A 16003-nucleotide genomic window follows, 5' to 3' on the forward strand; every position below is an offset into this window, starting at 1 on the left:
TCCTATGAACAAACCACACACTCCATTTGCTCATGTCTCCTTCACAGGTTCAAAGAGAATTTACTCCCCCCCCCAAAAGGAAATACATACGTTTCTTCAATGTTAATATATATTACACCATAACTATACAGTCATACCTCATATTACGTTTGCTTCATGTTACGTTTTTTTCAGGTTGCGTCCCGCAGCAACCCAGAAGCACCGGAAAGGGTTACTTTCGGGTTTCGCCACTTGCACATGCACAGAAGTGCTAAATAGCGCATGCGCAGAAGCACCAAACCGCACACCTGCGCAGATACAGCGCTTCACGTTGCCGGCTTTTCATGTTGCGAACGGGCCTCCGGAATGGATCCCATTCGCAACCAGAGGTACCACTGTACTTCATCAATTTATAATTTTAAAAGCCCAAATTCAGCTTCCCATATACAAATTTAAGACCAATGTTCACTGTGCTGTGGTATGCTAGTTACATCTATATTTAGCTTGTCTTCTAAAAAAAAGAGAGTGCCCACCATCGCTGACAGTCTTGAAGCAGCTCTAGGGTACAGGGCCCTTTGGAATGGGGTACATCTGACATAATCAGTGATGGGGGGGGGGAGAAAGTGGCATTCAGTTCCCCCTCATAAGGTTACCAGGCAATAAGAGGTCCTCTTTCTTTCAAAGAAAAGATAAAGTATTTTACAGGGGGTGACTCTTGGGTATTCGTTCCTCAGTACTTTTAAGAGGTTAAAAAGGACAGGTACGTGGAATCTGATTATTCTGTCTCGGGAATAAGTTGGTTTAGCTTGATGGTCCTCAGCAAATATCAAGCACAAGATAATAGCAAATGCAGGCAGTCACTCTCGGTCAAATGTCTAGCTTTATTTTGGAACCTAGAGAAACTTTCTGTTATTCACAGTCATGGAAGTTCCTATTCACCAGAAGAATAAGAAATCAAGATAACAATAAAACAATAACAATAACAACAATAATTTATTATTTATACCCCGCCCATCTGGCTGGGTTTCCCCAGTCACTCTGGGCGGCTTCCAACAAAATATTAAAATACAATAGTTCTTCAGATATTAAAAGCTTCCCAAAACAGGGCTGCCTTCAGATGTCTTCTAAAACTTTGGCAGTTGTTTTTTCCTTTGACATCTGGTGGGAGGGTGCCACTACTGTGAAGGCCCTCTGCCTTCTTTTATAAACTTTTTATAAAAGAATGGAAATGGTTTGTAGAATATTTACAGATAAATTGTAAACAGATAAGATCATTGGCATGATTATTGTAATAACCTGCAGTTTTATAAGAGTATATATTTAAAGTAGATGAATAAATGAGCAAATTAAGTTAATTTGGATATGCAGAGGATATTAAAAATAAATTTAAGGAACTGCAGAAAGAGGAGGAAGGAAGTCAAGTTTTGAAATGTTAAAATGATTGTAAAATTAGTGAAATGTATAAAACTAGTGAAATGTATAAACTTGAAAAGTAGAAATAAAATTGGAAAAACTGAGGAAAAAAGATGTTTCTATTCACCAGGGTGGGGGGGAGTGAGTGATCTGTAATCAAAATTCCTAATACAGTGGTACCTCGGGTTAAGTACTTAATTCGTTCTGGAGGTCCGTTCTTAACCTGAAACTGTTCTTAACCTGAAGCACCACTTTAGCTAATGGGACCTCCTGCTGCTGCCACGCCTGCGGAGCACGATTTCTGTTCTTAACCCGAAGCACTATTTCTGGGTTAGCGGAGTCTGTAACCTGAAGCGTATGTAACCTGAAGTGTATGTAACTTGAGGTACCACTGTAATTCAATACAAACTAATACTGAAAGGCAATTTGAGTATTACACTCTTGCAAACAATTATCACTTGTGTACTTCAGCTGAACTATGCTAAATAAAGTATTGTATATTTGGTTTGCATTTCCCATCCTAGCAGCTATACAAAGACGTCTGTCTGTATTTCACTGTACTGTCAGATAAATTAAATGGGTATGGCTCTACCCAGAAGGGAATTCATAACATCAACAAAGTGAAAAGCTCCTAGGTTGGCTGCAGTAATTCATTGCTCAGTAGGGCTCCTAGAATACACACAGGCACTCCTCCTTGATCAGATTCCTCCCCCACCGTCAATATTAGGGTGTTGTTTTGTACACCTGAAGGAGCATCTCCACCCCCACCATCCATCCTCTGACATCTAGAATCACATGGGAAGGACCTCTCTCCTCCAACCCTGGGTCTCAATCTTTCACCACCACACCATCTTCTCTGCCTTCCTAAGAAGAGTTTGGATTTGATATCCCACCTTTCACTCCCCTTCAGGAGTCTCAAAGCGGCTACCATTCTCCTTTCCCTTCCTCCCCCACAACAAACACTCTGTGAGGTGAGTGGGGCTGAGAGACTTCAAAGAAGTATGACTGGCCCAAGGTCACCCAGCAGCTGCATGTGGAGGAGCAGAGATGCGAACCTGGTTCCCCAGATTACGAGACTACCGCTCTTAACCACTACACCACACCACACCACACTGGCTCTCCTACTGGTCCATCTGAATTTGCCAAAGCATTCCTGCTTCTGATGGAGCTGAGGGGTCCATGGCACTTGGAGAGATGGAAGTGTATTTATTATCATTATTTCTGACTGCTCTTTTGTGCAAATCTGGCATATAGTGGTACCTCGGTTTAAGAACAGTCCTGTTTATGAACGATTTGGTTTATGAACTCCGCAAAACCAGAAGTAGTGTCCCGGTTTGCGAACATTACCTCGGTCTAAGAATGGAATCTGAACGGTGGAAGGGCACCGGTGGCGGGAAGCCTCATTAGGGAAAGCGCACCTCAGTTTAAGAACAGTTTCAGTTTAAGAACGGACTTCTGAACAGATTAAGTTTGTAAACTGAGGTACCACTGTACTAAAAAACTTGTTCTTCAAAAATAAAAAATAAAAAAAATGTAAAAGGTGCTGTTGCAAGGACAAGCAAATACGTGTGTGCATGGCCACAGCTGGACAGGTTTCCGGAACTTATGGATGACAGGAAAATACTACTTGATGGGAGAGGACAACAGAATACAGAACAAATAAATTCCATGAAGGACCACCCACTAGTGTGGTCAGGAAACATCAAGACTGATTTCAGAGGCATAAAATTGAAAGCACTTGTGTGTGAACAAAGTTGCACAACTGCACACAATGGAACAGCAATCCACATACATATTATTGCCCTGGTGTGTGCACAGCCCTCTGTTAATGCCCCATTCGTAAAAGAGTTTTGCAATCTGATGCCAGCAAGAAACTTGAGGGTAATTGTCGGCATATGCCCCCTAGACCACAACCTGAGATTTGAAAATACGGGAAGTAATCTCAGCAACATCTGTCAGTGAGAGAATTGTCATGTCATGATGATAATGAATCTGAAGCATTAGAGTCTTAGCTTTCTGACAGAATCCGTGCATGTTTCAGAATGCTAGACTAATCTTTAGTGAATGCAACACAAGCAAACAATTCAGTGGTAGAGATCTGCTCTGCATGCATAAGGTCTTTGGTTCAATCCTTGGCCTCTCCTGGTTGGAAACAGCTCCTGCCTCACAGTAGTACAATTTTGAGATAGATCAACTTGTGGTCTAACTCAGTATAAGGCAGCAGCTACCTGTGAACTCACACTGACAGTTTAGGTTTGACTTAACATTGGAACGGCCATAGAATCCACTCCAATTACTGCTGGCAAACTGATTTACAGGTACCCAGTGGAAGCTCTATCATAAAATGTTGTCGTGCCCTTAGATAAACTAACCAGATAGTCAGGAAACACTTATTTTTATATATTTATTTTATTTATTAGACTGACATTCCACCCTTCATCAGAAGCTCTCAGGGCTGTTCACAATATAAAAACACAAATAGTTAAACAGAAAGAACAAAACAATAACTCCCTTTTCCAATGCTGAACTCTGGCAAGTCAATCCAGTCTACATCTGAACTCTTGCAAATCTTATCTTCTTTCTTTTCAAACACTAGACTGTAAACAAGAAGCCAAAACACAAGCCATCTCATGAGGTACGCAAAATTCTTAGGAAAATTAGTCCTACTGGGGACTTCCGGGTTAGCGCCATCGGCTAATGGCGGATTCCCTCCGAGCTCCGGAGGGAATCGGCTCCACAGGATTAGGGTCTTACCGCTGCGGCGACGCGGGGACCCTTAAAAATCACAGGCGGTGAAGCCTGTGAACCTGGTGACTTGGCGGGCACCATTTGCGCCCCCCCGACCTGCGAAGGAGCCTTTTTAAAGGCTTCGGAACGGGGGACGGGGTGAGCGGCGCGGTGCTGAGAGTCGACTGCTTCTCCTGTGGAGTGAAGCCGCGCTGCCATGGCCGGAGAGCACTGACTTCTTCTTCTGATTAGGACTTTAAAATAACAACCCGTGAGTACTACGGAAATTGGATTTCTAAGGAAATTTTTCTTTTGTGAATTAGGCACGATCGGGGAAGGCGTAAACAGGAAGTCCGTCTCCCCGTCTTGTAAACAATCTAAAGCAAGGACCTGCTAACTAAGGTCGAGAGAATTCTTTCTTTTATTATTGGGTAAAAGACATTAATTTCACGATTTGGCACTAGAAGAAATTTTACTGGAGGATAAGAGCTAATTTTGGGAGCTGAAGTGCCACCCCCCCCGGACCCGGGAGTGATCCGTGAGAGAGCCTGTTGAAAAGACATTGAAGAGTTTGACAGCTGTCAAATTAGCTGTCAAGACGGAAAAAGAGAACTTTGTTTCTGCTGCTTCTGCTGGCTATATTTGTTATAATTTGACTATACTTTGTTGAAAATAAGGAAGAACTGATACAAACTAATTTGACTTTTGGATTTGAACTGGAAGGAATACTAAGTAACCAAAATCCCTCTAGAGGGGATTTTGGGACATTACAAGAATGGCTGAAGGAGGGGAAATTCAGGCTGAATTGGACAGAGTGTTTTTTCTCTTGGGAAAGTTACAAGGCCAAATTGATGTTTTGGCTATAAATGTTGCAACTCTGGACTTAACAGTAAACAAATCTATTGAATTTGATAAGGAATTGACTCAGGAAGCCCATGCAGCTGGAAAAGAAGAGAAACTTGAGAGTTCTGAGAGTGTGAAGAGATATATGTTGTTCCTGAGGAAAAGGAAGGAGGAGATGTAATGTTACAGAAAATAAAGGAGGGCCAGAGGCCTGACATGATGGTTACAAAGGAAAATAAGAACTTGATGGTGAAAATTTGGTCTGAATTGGAGACTGAAGAATGGAGAGATCTCCTTATGTGGAGATCGGAAGACCCAAGGATTACAAATTTGATTAAGGTGGAAGTTGGAGCTTTGGGGACATTTGGACTTGAAAGGAGTAAGAAACAAGATTCAGGCTCCACTTTTAAGTATGGAGGTCTGGCTGGAAGAAACATGGACCCTATTGGACTAGTGCTTCTCCGAGATTTGGTGCTTAATACCAAGGACTATCAAAAAAACCGGCAGAGAGGAACTGAGAGAGAATTAAGAGCCTCGGACGTGAGATCTCCAGGCTGATAGTAGATTGATTGATGGACGTTTGTTGGGGATTGAAACCGGGAAAGGGGGGTGGTGGAGTTTAGGAATCCAAAGGGTGCATAATTATAATCTGTTTTGTTTTTACTTTTGTTATCTGTCTGAGAATTGAGGAAATCGTGGAAGGGAATTTAGGCCGACTTTAGAAAAAGGTTTTAAGAATAAGCACTGATGTATCACTATTGATGTTTATAAGGCAAAATTGGTTTTTTAAAATGAACTAAATATAAAAAGGTTAAAAATTAGGGATAAGAACTTGTTGAACCAACAATTTGAATTGGAATACAAGAGGGGGAGGTGTGGGGAAGTCAGGGAAATATGTTATTGAAAATAAGGATTGTGAATTCTATGTGTTTTTAAACTTTTTTGTTTTTTCTTTTTTGATTTTTTAATGTATTACAATGGAAAATTTTAATAAATATCTTTTAAAAAAAAGGAAAATCAGTCCTACTAATGACTATTCTCAAAAGAGAACTAACAAATCTGGAAGTGTTTAATATCTTAGTTTTGAAGCTTGTTACGAGCCAGATGGCTCAGTATTAGCACACCAAGACTGCAGCACAGGGCTAGAACATTTGAGTCATTATTGACTCAGAAGAAAATAAAACACTCCATGTTGCCTCCATGCTTCCCAAGGTGATTTCATTTTCTTACAAATTCTTCAACCCAAATATTAGCAGCTCTCCCCCTTGAACTTAGAAGACAAGCTACAGACATCACTTTTTTATATAATTAAAAAAAAAACAGTGCCCAGGAAGTAGTAGTAAGCAGCACTGTTAATACAGAAAGAGAGTGTGGTTTAGACTTGTATATCAAAATAGTAGGCAGGAAGATTAATATCACACTAGAGATAATGCTTGCTTCTTGTTCACACAGCTAGAACAGTGCGGTTAATTTGACTGATCACAAGTAAAACGAAACTTAAAACAGAGCCTCTGAACCTAGGACTGACCACACCTGCTCCTGCTGCAATTAAAAAATGCCCCAAACTCCTGCACAGCGGGAGAACGTTAAATTGGCATCACATTTTCAGTAAACATGGGAAGAGGAGGGACAAAAAAAGAGGGTTACTGCTAATGAACTATTCAGACTAGCACAACCATTCTTGGCTGCACCAAAAGGATGATTTTTTTAAAAAGGGAGAAAAAGCAAGAAACTGATAAGAGAACTAAAAGGCTGAGAACACAGGTGGCTGCTTTCATATAACTCAGGCGGCTGAGTTCATACAGCTCAGTACCAACTGGCACCACCACCCAGAGTTTTAGACAAGGGTCCCCCAAAACCTACCTGGAGCTGCTGTGAATTAAACCACGATATTTTGCATGCAATGCAAATGCTCTATTGCTAGAGCCCATTTCAAATTAGCCCTCTTACAATACATTGGCTATTTTGTTAACCATTTTCAAACGCAAATATGTAAAGAAACAAGAATTCAGAAACAGATATCAACGCATCTTGCAACATTACCTCAAGGACCGCCTCTCCCCATATGAACCAAACCTGACCCTGCGATCAACACTGGGGGCCTTCTTTTTGTGCCTCCTTCACAAGGGGCCCAGAAGGCAGCAACACACAAACAGGCCTTTTCTGTGGTGGCTCCCTACTTGTGGAATGCTCTCCCCAGTGAGGCACTCCTGGAGTCTTCATTACATATCTTCAGGCACCAGGTGAAAACTCTTCTCCATTACCAGGCCTTTGGCTGTTTAACATTCTATGGCTTTATAAATGTGTGTGGGGGGGTTACTGGTTTGTTTCTGTTTTCTTACGTATTTTGTATTTTCATTTGGTATTTTTATGTTGTGAACAATCCTGTGATCTTCGGATGAAGGATGGTATACAAATTTAATAAACAATAGTAATATTCTACTGTGCTCATAATGATTATTGTTGAGCATAAGAAATGCTTCCAGGCAACTTCATCTCACCTTATTGTATTTTGTTTATATTTCTGGAAGGGAAAAATCTAATGAATATAAATCCATCACCATAAGTGTGCATATGGACCCATAGTACAATGTTTTTTTCTATTCCTTAAAATAAGTAAGTCATGCCTGGGTTTTAGATGACAAGAGCTAGATGACAAGTTTTAGGTATCTGTCCTTTAGCTGGGCCGAAATTTTTCTGGAAAAAACTTTCCTACGCACTTTTCTCTGGTGTCTAGTATTTTTCCAGTACCACCAAAGCTTTGGTGTTGCCACAAAGGTGTACAAACATCTTCAGAGCAAACTAATTCCAATGTGAAGAGTAAAGCAAACCCATATTTCCGAGACATGAGGTAACTCTGTTTGGGAAAACGCTTTTGCCAACAATGAAATGAACAAGTATCTAAAAGCAGGATGTATGGAAGGCTCGCAATGTCACGGTGAAAATGTGGCCAACAGCATGGGAAGGCCGCTTCACACAAAAACATATTGTTCTGTGTGGTGCTGCCTGTAGGTGACCCACACCACAGATTTTCTGAATCAGGCCTTATGCTGTCACAGCTGGTGCCTTTAATATTTCATTGTCTACCTGAACACACTTGCTTTCAACTGTGCTGGAGAAAACTAAAGGCACCTCTCTCACTTAAAGGTTCACTCTTCTACAGTGGCTATCTGGTGTTCAATACAAGGGGCTTATCTCATGCTGACAGTTCTGAGAGTCTATACTTCTCAATAAAACCTATGGGATCCACAAAACCAACTGCAGCCCAACAGTTGTGTATGTGGCCTACTAGGTGCTTGACACTGATGAAGCAAGAATGAACATCTTGATATTCTACAAGAAACATTTTTCTTGTTGAGTTTCTCACCAACTTTTTAACTAAACACAGTGCTTCAGCAGGTAAAAGGTTTTGTATATTCTTAGCCCAATAGAAGCATTGATCCAATAAAGAAAATTCTCATTCCAATCAATCACAATCCTAAATTTTTAAATAAACTTTGTGAAGTGTTGGGTTCACTTTTCTGCTCCTGTTCTAACTACCCTTACCCAATAAATGAGGGTTATAATTATTCCCAGTCTAAGTAAAATGGATTTGTTTATTTAACAGACCTTAAAAGAGGTTTACAAAAAAACCCCACCAATATTAAAGTTAGCAATAAAGGACAGTTAAAAAGAGCTACTAATAAAGGATATAGCTTTTGCCTCTAACCTGTTGTATAACGGGCAACCTGTAAAAGCAGCCACTTCTAAACAGACACTAAACACAACCAATTGTCACTGTGGAAAAATGTACCAGTTGGCAACCATTGTGGAAATATCAATAACTACTTACTTTCAGAAGCCAACACCGGCTTGTTTACAGGGCACAAAATTAACCCAGAGAACTTCCATGTGAGGTGTGGGCACAATGTTCACTTTGAATCAGGGTTCAAATCCCATGAGAGAATCTACCCTTCCAGCTCTAGTCCCTCATCTGCAAATAGAGACTAATTCTAGCTGACTTCATGGAGCTTTTCAAAGGCTGATTGAGGGAAGCAAGGAAATCACCCTTCCTTTCCTTTGACCTCATAGTAACACGAAAGGAATTTCTAAGTATTCATTAAATGCACAGTGAGAACCAAAGCTCATATAGCTCCTCAGAGGCTGAAACCCCAGGGCTGGCAACACCTCATATACCCAGTTTACAATCTTCTGAAAGGTGAATGCTGGCAGCCAGCGATACCCAACAGCAAAACTGTATTCAGACCTGCGTCCTAATCCCAACTCCAAGGTTTGTCAGGATGCAGTGCACTTCAGCTCCTCATTTGCGATAAAGGAGTCCCACCATGCTGTTATAAAGACATTAAAACCAACAGGAAAATATATTTAAATTTCATAAGATGCCTAACACAAATACTTGTTTGTCTTGCGGCGTCAATCGTTTCTAACAATTCATCTCTCGCTGACAGATGAGATGCAGTACAGATGAAGAAACCCAAATAGCAGAAATGGTTCAGGTGCCAAGGCACCTATGTTCCAGAAGGAGCATAACAAAGACATTGAATATCTTCTTACAGGGCTCTTACGTAAATGATACATAATGTTTATATGTTATTAGCAAGAACAACACAAGACAAATTGTGTGTCTATTTCAGGGCCTTTTGGGAGAGTTATTATTTTGTTCTGTTCCTTAGGAACATATGAGTCTTGCCGGGTTAGACTGAAACCTGCCTAGTCCAACATCCCATTTCCCAGAGTGGTCCACCAGATGCCTCTGGGAAACCCACAAGCAGGACATGAGCTTGCAATATGTCTAACTTGTTGCTGCCACTGCTCCTCTTCCTGTTCTTTATAATACCTCTTATTCTGGAGACAGCATATAGAGCTGTCATAGGATAGTGACTAGAGTAACTAAGACTTGGGAGGCCAGGAATGGTATTCAGCCGAGTTTCAAAATTAGTGGATCTATATTAGTCATCTTCATTAATTTCATTGGGTCTACTCTTGAGTAAAATAAAAGGCAGGCCCACACCATACATTTAAAGTACATGCAGTATACATTTAAAGTGAATGACTTTCCCCAAAGAATCCTGGAAACTGTAGCCTGTTAAGAGTACTGGGAATTGTAGCTCTGTGGGGAAAACTAGAATTCCCAGGATTTCTGTGTTTTAAATGTGTCCTGGACATGCTTTAAATGTATGGTGTGGACCTGCCCTTAGTTGAATACCACTGTAGGGTTCAAAGCCTCACTCAGCCATGAAGCTCAGTGTGTGATCTTGAGCCATTCACTCTTTCACAGTCTAACCTACCTTTCAGGGTTGTTGTGCAGGATAAATGTAGGGGGGGGTGACCAAATAATTCACTTTGAGCTTCTTGAAGAAAATGTGAGACATAAAAGTATAAACAAATCCAGCCTTTGCAACTAGACGACCTTGGAGAGCCACTGCTATGCATTTGCAATCACAGAGTCCCATGTTCAATTCCATGTATTCCCAGTTAGGGAAGCCACTGTCAGTCTAAGTTGACGAAGCTGGGCTAGATATGGTTTGACCCAGTGCTTTTTTTCTAGAAAAAGAGGTGCCGGACCTCACCATGAACACCTCCCTCGTTCTCTTAGAATGGCAATTGCAACCACCTGAAAGGTGCCAGAATTGAGTTCCTGTGAGTCTCCCCTGAAAAAAGCCCTGAGTCTACCCCCATAAGGCAGCTTTACATACATTTTTGTTTACTTCGACTGGAGTCCATGACAAACAAACTGAAGCAATATCCTGCAGATGTATACAGATTTGTAAACGTATCAATGGGAATGTTCATACATTCAGCTACGAAAGAAATTTTCCTAACGCACTTTGCACATTCATGCTGCAGTCTTGCTGTGCACAAGCTGCATTGGCTATAGTGGGGTTTATTCCTGAGTAAGCATGCATATGACTGCACTGTAAAATTGATGGTCAGGGAACAGGGAATATGAATTTTTAAAAATTATCGTCATCAGATCTGGACTAGAATTGCAACACTTCAACACGCAGCCAACTTAATTAACACAGCAACAATTAAGCAAGGCCTCTCTGCTGCTATAAACACAATTCTCCTTTCAGTTCATTTCCTTCTTCTCACAGGTTCTCTGCTCCACTTGATTTTGTTGCTCTTTTGTAATCCTTCATGCTCTTACGGGGGGGGGGGTGTCAAATTCATTCGCCATAAGTAGTTCCAGTTCATGAGAAAACTTTTGGCTCTTCCCTATCCATGGAGAATTAGCCAGCAAAGTTTCTTAGGACACAATGATCCCAAGTTTGGGACTAACAGAATGCAAGTGCTTACATGGAAAGAACATGGAGTAAACTAAAATCTAAATTAAAATTGCAGATGGGGAAAAATATTGCCCAAAATAATAAATGGTTACACTGTGTTTGTTCCCAACACCTGCGATTAGAACTCTTGATGGGTGGGATTGAGAAAAGGTTAAAAAATAAAGATTTGATAGGGGAAGGATAAATGTTATGGGAGTACGTAAAGCATTAGATTTCAGAATTTCTTCCTTTCTTTAAAAAAAACAACCCAGCAGGAGAGTTTTTAAAACATAATAATTCCAGACCAGTCATTTCCCAGAAATGTTAACTATCCAAGTGAAAGTGACGCAAGACCCCAGCACACGCTCTTTCCATCTGGGATTGGCATCCCACTCAAACATTTCCAGTTCCCAAGATCCTCTGCAGCTAGCTAAATGCAAATAAGAGGTCCCTGAGTCCAGAGAGGTCTTGCCTGCCAACGCAAGTCTTGCAGAAGGCCTGATTACAACACTACTCCTATCAGTGACATATTAGTTTTGGTTCCCGGTATCAGGAGAAGCAGAAAAACCTAGGTCTTAGGTTAGGATGGGAAGATATGTGTGTTGCTTCCAATAATTGCTGCAAATTCTTCAAGTGATCATCTTCAAATCATTTCATAGCAGTTGCTTCTGTTGGTTTTTATCACTGCTGTTCCCTGTTATTTATACAAAACCTGTAATGTGTTTTGTAAAAAAAAAAATTATCTTACCTGTCATCACAGTAATTCAAAAAAAGGCAAGTAACTATTATTCCTAATATACAGATGAGGAATCCAGATGGATGCAACCAGTCTACTCATTATATGCAATTGTGAGTAAATTTGCTCTGCCTTAAAAAAAGAAAAGAAAAAGCAACAATTGGGAGCAGCGGAAGGGCCTGTGGGAGTTTAAGTCTGTCCCTGTCCATTGTTCCCTCTCTCCCTAAAAATTGCTTCCACCTGCTTTTAGCCCTGCAGCGAACCATATACCAGTTCCCATACACTTCAACAAAGGGAAAAAAGAAGCTGGGGCAGATTTTGAGTGGAAGAGCGCTTCAAGAGGGAAGGCTTAAGCACACTGCCACTGGTCCATAAATTTTCCACAGGCAACTGAACTCACTCTGTACAAAATTACACTTCAAAAAAATGTTATTTTGTACTAAAACCATAGCACACAGAGAAGGAAGAGTGGCTATGCTAAGTTTTGACTGGCGCTGCTCAGAGTCCAGGAACTTTTAGTGTCTCCTCTACTTGAACTTTTCCATTCCAGCTGGTCATCAGGATAACTTGTAGCCAATAACTTGAACCTGAGTTTGCTTATTCGCTTATTTCCTCCTCCCTCCCAATCATTTTTTCTTTTTGTGTCATTACAAAAGGGGCTGTGATTTTTTTAAATTTGGGGTGGTAGTGATTTGCAAGCCATTCTGGGAGTCTTTATTTTTTGGCTAAAGATAAGGAATTGGGGAAAGAAGCTTTAAATGAACAAAAATTAGAAAGTTCTTGGCTAGCTCGGACCACACCATCAAAAAAATCATTTCTAAGCAACAAAGACCAAGTGTGTCATGAACTTTTTTAGGCAGCTGCTACAGCCACTTGAAAGAAAACAAACCTGTTATGTTTATGCATCAATGTCAAGCTAAGTACTTAACGTGGTGTTGTTTTCAAAAAGGGAGAAAAGGCTCCGGAGAAAATGCCAGTGGTTTATTTTAATATACCAAATGCGGCTGCCATGCTGTGTCCGGTTTGAAGTTAGCAGCACGTTGCAAAAACAGACTGCGCTGGCAGCCGCTTGTTACAGAGGCGCAGGATTATAAATGAGAAATGACACAGGTAAATACACTGTTCGCCACAAGCTGGCATGAACGCAACATCAGGGCCAAGCAAAAGTGCAATGCACAATGCAACTCAATGCTGTTGTGACACACATACCAACTGCTCTCAACTGCGGCCCACTGCATATGAGCATCACCTCCAGGCTGCACCTCAATAAACAAATACCAACTTCTGACACACTGAGGAGATCTTAGCTTCCATGTTTAAAATCCACATTTCTAGTCCTCAGAAATATTTGGGAGAGGGTGTGTAGTGTTGGGGCGGAAGGGGGAAGGCATCCACATTCTATGAAAACCAGAAACTTGGTACTAAACTGATGTCTTACAAGGTAATTTACACAATATATTTTAACTGTACGTAATGTAGGCAACTTCTGAATAGAGCAGTTGTTTTTAGCAAGAGTCAACACAGCCATGCCAATACACAGTGAATCTTTACATTGCAAAAATATTTTTCTGAATCATGTTTTCCTACTTTCAAAACACCTTCCTACTATTGCAACTTGCAGGATAAACAGCTTTCTGACCTTAAGAGATGCCTATTGGAATAAACAGCGAATAAAATCTTTTGATACCTGAAACACTTACAGATTTAATGTGGAATCACTTTCATAGAATAGAGTCCACTTCATCAAATAAAGCTGATGCTTGATTATTTTATATTTTTATATGTGTATGCATGCATGTGTGTGTGTGTGTGTGTATACACAAACATATAAACATATATATATATTTTAAAGTAGATTACCCTTCATTAGGAATTCAAAAGCAGTTTACAAGAATCTTCATAAAAATCAGTACAATAAAACCAGGAAATATACAAAAATCACCACAGACCGTACTTTTTAGTATTTCATGGTCATTTGACCTCAGTTTATATTTTCCCCCCTATGTTTGTTTGTCCATGTGGCTATATAAACACTGATAAATGCACACACCCTTGTCAAATGGGAACAATACTCCAGGTATCTAAGTAGATTCCAGGCCACAAAAGCGTAGGCCACATTAAATTTGTAGTCTTCAAGGTGCTACAACATTCTGTCGCAGTCCCTCCTGCCACACACACACACACACACACACACACGGAGAGTTACATAGCTAGGGATGGCAATCTCAGAGATCAGGTAAAAAAAATTCTCAAGGCTTTCCTTTCCTTCCTAGCAAAATAACACAGTGTGAGAAGTAAAGAATTCAATGGGAAAATATGAAGGCAATGAGATCTAGGATCAGTGACAGAACCCAACAAGGGGAGGAAATATTATCAATAACAACATTTGTATAGTGCTTTCAAGTGTCTCATGGAAGTGTTCAAAGTGCTTCATAAGCATTATCTAGATGAAATCCTTTAAAATCCCGTAAAGCAGGTATGGCGAATCTGTGGCCCTCTAAATGTTGTTCAACTACAATTCCCACAATTCCTGATAAGTGGCCATGCCAGCTGGGGTTGATGGGAGTTGCAATCTCAAAACATCCTAGGTCCCCCATCCCTGCTGTAAGGTTAGTCAGTGTTATTATGGCTGGGTAGCCCGTAGCCAGGTACAGGTAATCAAAAGAAAATGAGCTATCCAGCAAGACTTTAGGGTGGGACTGAGAAACAATGATCAACCCTAACCTCACTTAACTGGGAGTAAGCCCCATTGAATTCAATAGGACTTACTTCTAAGTAGACATAGTTAGAATTGATTGCACCGGAAGAAATCAGAGTCACCATAAATATAGCCCTTGCAGTGATTGGAAAGAAAAGTAAACAAACCAATGGAGAAGATTTAAAAAAAACTTTCTGAAGGGGCATAGAAGTTAGAAACCTAGAAAAGTTTAGCAAAGGTAGCATGTCTCTCTCTCTCTAATTCTTGCCATTCTTAAGGCAAGGGCCAGGCTGTCAAAAGCAAAGCTATTTAAGGAATGGAGCTGAGAGGCGGCTTCCCGGATGAGATGGAGGAGTGGGAAACTGAAGGATGGATTGGACAAGTTACTAAAAAGTCCAGGGGCCAGAGGGGTGTGTGTGTGTGTGTGGATGACAAGAACGTGTAGGTATGGATTGCGTAAATAAGAGAGTCAGGAGAGCCAAAGATCAACGACAGCAGGCTCGAAGCATGGAGTGATCGGGTGGCCACCCCGTCCGGGGTGGGTGGGGAGTGAGAATCCTGCGACGGGGGGGGGGGGAGCCGTGGTTCTGGGAAGACAAAGGGACACGGATCCTGGGATGTGTTGATGTGGGAGAAGAACCATGTCCAGAAGCGCAGGGTGGGAGTTTCCGGAAAGGGGTGGGAGAAGCAATGACAGGCTGGGAGCCCAGGTTGGGGGTCCTGGGGTCAGGGGGAAAGGGCATGAGTGGGAACCGAGGGGGTGTAAGGTGGTGGGGAAGACTTTGGGGGGGGGGGTCCTATGCTTGTTCCAGGGGAGAGAAGGGGGCATGAAAGACAGGGAGGGTCTGCGAGGAGTAGGGGGCGTGTGGGGGCCACTGACGGAGAGAGGGAAGGAAATTTGGGGTTTTTAGGGGGGGCGAGCCCCCCAGGTGGCACTTACTGGAGTGGGACCAGCCATGGGCAGCACCTCCGAGGTGGGAGGGGGGCAGGCTGAGTTCGAGCCCCCGAAGGGTCGCCGCCGGGCGGGACTCACCTCCTGCCGTCGCGGCTTCGCCGGCTCCGGGACCCGAGCGAGGCGGGAGGAGGAGGAGGAGGAGGAGGCGCGTCCTGCTGCCCAGCTGCCGAGGCCCCGACGGCGGCTCCGTCCTGTGCGAGGGAGGAGGAGGGACGGCGCGTGGGGGGGGGCTACCGAACCGACGTAAGGCTCGGGAGGGAGTGGACTCAGCGGGCGCGCAATGCTGGGAAGTGGGAAGGAGCGCGGGGGGCGGGCGGAGTGGCGAGCGCGGCGCGGGCGGGCGCAGCAAACAGCGCCGATTGGCAACACTGTAATCTGGAGTG

General features: G+C 42.1%; 1 protein-coding gene across 1 annotated transcript in view; it reads right to left on the reverse strand.

Annotated features, from left to right (window-relative positions):
- Positions 1-16003, reverse strand: part of ZHX3 (zinc fingers and homeoboxes 3) — a 47563-nt gene extending 31560 nt beyond the window's left edge. The window contains exon 1 of the mRNA XM_053394065.1: positions 15699-16003. The gene's annotated coding sequence lies outside the window, so the exon portion shown is untranslated. The remainder of the gene's footprint in view (positions 1-15698) is intronic.

This window comes from Podarcis raffonei, chromosome 6 (assembly GCF_027172205.1).
Source record: "Podarcis raffonei isolate rPodRaf1 chromosome 6, rPodRaf1.pri, whole genome shotgun sequence".
NCBI classification, from domain to species: Eukaryota; Metazoa; Chordata; class Lepidosauria; order Squamata; family Lacertidae; genus Podarcis; species Podarcis raffonei.